Source organism: Fringilla coelebs, assembly GCF_963513975.1.
Source record: "Fringilla coelebs genome assembly, chromosome: 15".
NCBI lineage: Eukaryota > Metazoa > Chordata > Aves > Passeriformes > Fringillidae > Fringilla > Fringilla coelebs.
This window is the reverse complement of record NC_140041.1, coordinates 8,401,459-8,406,647: the sequence shown is the minus strand read 5'-3', so window position 1 is coordinate 8,406,647 and position 5,189 is coordinate 8,401,459.

The window sequence follows — 5,189 nt, the reverse complement described above, 5'->3', positions numbered from 1 at the left end:
CCCCGGCCCTTCCAGCCCCGCCTCCCGTCGGCCCCGCCCCCCTCACGCCCGAAGCCCCGCCCCCTTCGCCGTAATGCCGCGAGTAGCGGCGCATCTGCCCCGGCGCCCGCGTCCCGGCCCCGCCGCTCGCGCCGCCCGGGCTGTGCCGAGGTCTCGCAGCGGCTGTTCCACGGTGAAGAGCGGATCCAGAGGGATCTCACACACCTCTGTAGCCCCTGCTCCATCCCTGGAGCAGCCCGCCTGGCTCTGGACGGGCTCCCTGCAGGCCGGCGGCAGCTCTGGCGCTGCTCACAGTACCGCCGAGCCAGCGCGCAGCAGCTCCGGGTGAGCCCCAGGCAGGCGCCGGGCTCGGGGCAGAAGGAAAATGATGGAAATGAAGGAAAACAGTCTCAGTGCCTCAGGAACGCGGCACGGCCGTATGAGCAGGGTGATGGGTTCACCTGGCCTGGGCTCCGCCGAGGGCAGCAGCAGCCGCAGCCCCGCTGGGTCTCCCGGGACCACGGCGCTGCTTCGGGCGAGGACGTACCCGACACAGGCACGGGTAGGGCTGAAACAAAGAAAAAATCATTATCCAGCTCACTAGAACGTCTAATTTACTGTATTTCCTCTTCAGAAACCAGTATTCACACTAATTTTGAGTGACCATCATCACTGCCAATCATCCGAACGGTCACCTCTACCAAAAATAGCATTTTTCCAATATTAAATAGAACCAGGGACCTAATTAGACCAAGCAAAACACCATGAACAAGCTACCTCTTGCTTTCCAAATTCACTCCCTCACAAGTCCATTTTCTAAAGAGAGATCTAGTGAACTACAACTGCAAAATCAAGGCTTTGGGAGATGACTCACCAAAGCACAATCCATAGGAAAAATAGAAAAATAGGGAAATAAATATCTAACATAAGGGGGCAATTTCACTGAGGCTTTCAACGACTGCTAATATCATAAACCATAATAAAAGGGTCCAGCTGTCTTGTCACCAGAACATACTAACACAGTTCCATATGTTACACATGCATACACTTTGTACATTCACATTTATTGGGTGAATTTAGAAATGATTGCATCATTATCCATGAGAAAAGCAAGATGTGAGTCTGTGATGGCATTAAAGATATTAGTACATTTTTGAGACTGTAAAAACACCATTAGTCTTCAGATCCAATGACGTGAGTCAGACCTGCATTTCTTACTCAGTTCTGATGCTTCTTTTTTAACCTATTTTTACTATAGACTTCTTGCTCTTTTATTCAGATTTTTTCCTTCTCTTTTAGTAGAAAGAATTTAAAATGTGTTTGTAGAGGTGTGTTGGGTTTGTGTGGCAACATTTTGGTAGTGGGGGGCTGCAGGTGTGGCACCTATAAAAAGCTGCTGGAAGCTTCCCCCATGCCTGATGGAGCCAATTGTCCATTGCTGCTGGACTGTGCTGAGCCCACTGGCAACAGCAGCTGTATTAATGTACTTTAAAAGGGAAAAAACCCCTGCACAACTGCAGACAGAGAGAGGAGTGAGAATATGTGAGAGGAACAACTGAACCTGGAGAGTTATGACATGGAGATCTGCTTTAAAACTAGGAGAATCAAGCATCCTGTGGGTGTTTGAAGGCCTTACATTTCTTTAAAGTAAAAATCTCTTTGCAGAGAGCTTGTCTGCAGAAAGTGCACACATGTATTTTTGGATGCCGCCTTGTCTCTCACATTACAAGGGTTTGGTCAAGACCTAGACAGAGGAAATATTAAAATTAACTGAAGAGCACTTATGTCATGCCATATAGGATTTCCCATAAAACAATGCAGTGACTCAGAACAGAGGAGGCAGAAATAGGCCTGGATAACAACACTTTCTGACCTCAGCAGAGCTCAGGTTTCTCCCTGAAACTGAAGCTAAAACTTACATGTGTAAAAAGGCCTTGTACAGGAACGAATTCTAAAATTAGCTGTGTCTGTTGCGCTTCCCTTTTTTTTCATGAATGAAAAAATAATCACACCAGATCCTAGAAAAGCAAGGATGGAAGCCAAAAGTCAAGGCATGCCAACATCCAGTGTCTGCTGTTCCAAGATCCAGCCAAAAGCCTGAGCAATGTCTTTACATCAGCTGTAGATAAAAGATTGTGCCATGCTGTAGAGGGGCTGTCTGCTGAAGAATTATCTAATTTTTAGTCTTCCTGGGTACAGGTGGATCTCACAAGCTGAGGATCTGGTGTACCATAGGAAACACTAACTGTATTGCTGATGATGGGCAGAAGCCAGGGGGCTTCTGAGGTGAAGGAAGGGTACATGGACTGGGACAAGCCTCCTTTGCCAGATGTACCTGAGGTCTTGTCACTGTCAGGTACCTGACAGCAAAATCACAGAGCATTTCCAAACACCAAAATTCCTGAGCATTGTCAGGAAGCCATCCTGAATCAAATCTTTGGAGCGTTAGAGAAACTTCCCCATCACAAGAAGGTGGGACTAAGATGCAAACACTGGAAAAAGGCAACGTGGCCAGGCACACACACACCTCACCGTGAACAGACTGAGTACATCTTCCTCTAGGAATAACACACGGTGCACAGCAGCAACAAAAAGCTACATCAGGTTACTTGCACTTCCTCAGCCCACACAGACCACTGCTCTACGTGCCCCCACTGCTCCCCACTGGGCATCTGCTGTCCTGATTGCAGGTAACTTTGTCCAGCAGCCAGCTCAGGCCAGCTCAGGTGTCTCTGCATGGGGCTGCCTGCACAGGCTAAACAAACCCAGTGTGTGAAACACAGAGGTATCAACTATACCATGCTTTGTCCTCTGACAAAACTCAGAGACCTTGGCTGCAAACAAACTCCTGCTCTGCAGGCTTCCTGAGCAGTCTGACTCGTGCCAGGATTCTCCTGGAATGGGCAGAAGGCTTTATGCTGACAGACTGTTTTGGGAAGTCAGTCCTGTGAGGCCCTGAGCCACCCCAGCGCTGGTGCAGCTGACCTGAGCAGACAGGGAGGCTGCAGGCAGTCATAACTCAGTGTTATTCAAGGCTGCACCCCTTGGGGACACTGAAGCGCAACAGAGAGAAGGGAAAGGATGGGATTTATGCCTTAAATTCTGCTGCAGATGATCTAGACAAGAGGTGAGGTAAACATGCAGCGTTCAGATGGAAAGGTCTGGCACACAGAGCAGGACCTCCAGCTGTCCCTGAGCCAGGCTTGGCACACTAAAGCTGGATTCACCAGGATCCTCCCAGGGAGGGACCTGACAGCTCCTGCTCCTATCCAACATAATTATGATCTGGTGGAGGCTGCTCTGGCAGGGCTCTGAGTCGTGCCCAGCTGCACATTCACAAGGCCAGTTAAACTTCTGCAAACACAGAAAAAAACTGGTAATTGCCTGACTGGCTTATTTAAAACTGCACAAGTGCACCCATACAGAATTTGAGGGGTCTGACTGCAGGGATGGAAAAATACATGTATTCTCCCCTTTTCACTTAAAATTGCATTGCCCATGTTTTAATTAGATTTTCCAAATTATCCAGGGATGCCTGAAAGAATCAGGAGATGTAATGATGCAGACTGCAGTCCTTGCTAAGCATCCAAGGGGCTTGCAGGACATGAGGCAGCTTTTATAAATTATCTTCTGATATTGTGCCTTGAAATCTGTCAGGGAGCATTTGGGGTAGACAGCTCTGAGCACTGTGACCTCCATCATTTGCATGCAAAAGAGGCAGTGTCCAGGCTGAAACATTTTTTAACCATATCCACATTTCATGGTTTTTAATCAAAACTTGGCCCCTGCCTCAGCAAATGAATAAACTCTTTTGTAAACTTGGCTAGCAGGAATGATGAATCACCCTGTGTTCTCTGTTTGAACTAAGAAGGAAATGCCCTAAGTGACTGGAGCCTGAGGAAGATGCTGATTTGTGCAGAAAGACACATTCCCACCTCCCTGTGTCACCACAGCTGGGGTGTAAATGAAGTGGAATGCACCTGGGTGGCTGCAAGCAGGCACTTCTGAGCATTGCCCACCCAACCCCTGTGTTCTCCACAGAGCAGTGATTTTCACTAAAAGAAAGGAAGACTTTGAAATAACACAGACAGATGACCCTGTCTGAAGCTCAGAAAGCAAACTGCAAGGGATTTAAGCTTGTGACACATTTAACATAGGGGCTTGTGGAGGAGAAGCACGTTTCCTGCATAATAAATTCCGAGAGGGAATGTGGAAGAGGACTGGGTCATCCCACACTGCACTGGGCAGGTCTTTCTGTGCATGCCCTGGATTTCAACACAGATTCTGTACAAGGCTATGCAGCCAGTGGAAAGGCTCTGTAAGTCATTCCTTCACAGACTGCAGCATAAATCAAATCCAGAAATAGGAAAGGCCAGCCAGTCACATTATTCCTTTTTGGTTTAGAGAAAGATGTTATTAAGAAATATGGGTAAAAGACATTACAAACCCATGAAAAAAACCCACAAAAATCTCTTTATTTTATTTAGACTACTAATTAGTGAATGAAAAAGCAGACCTTAAAAAAACCCATATTGAATCAGTCTGAAGTCAGACCAGGATGAAGTATTTCTCTCTGGAGAGATGGTAATTTGCAGTCACTGCACTTTAGGTGGCAATCATCTGCTGGGCACAGCTCCTGCTATGTGTGTGGGTTTTCCACATGGAACTGAGGTATATTTATCCAAAAAAGATTCCTCACATGAGGAAAGGGTCACTGCATCTGGGTTTTTTTGTACTAAAGAGAGCAGCCTGGGCAAATGCTGCTTGCAAACTCTGTAGTTTAACTGCTGACTAGCTCCAGCACTCTCAGCTCTGTGTCCTTACTCATTCAGCATCAGCCTGTGCTGGCTTTTCACATCCCATCTTTGCACACAATATAATTTACAGACACCTTGGAAGGGAAACCCAGCTGATGAAAAATGCTTGTGCAGAGGGCTCGTTAGCTTTGTGCTGAGATTCTGAAATCTCAGATCTTAGAACTGAGATCCTAGGGAGGATGACAGCATCCTTCCTAAATCTGATTAGAGGTGTAAGTTCCACTCTGACAGACTCATGACCTCCAGTCCTGCCAGTAGCCAGCCAAGGAAAGCAAATATATCTTTCCTCCAAATGCAGAATATTTTGTCTTTTAGCTTCTCATCATTCTCACGTAACATCCCTTCGTTTGTGTTTTGTATCATTCATGGTTCGTGCACAGCCATGCAGGCCAG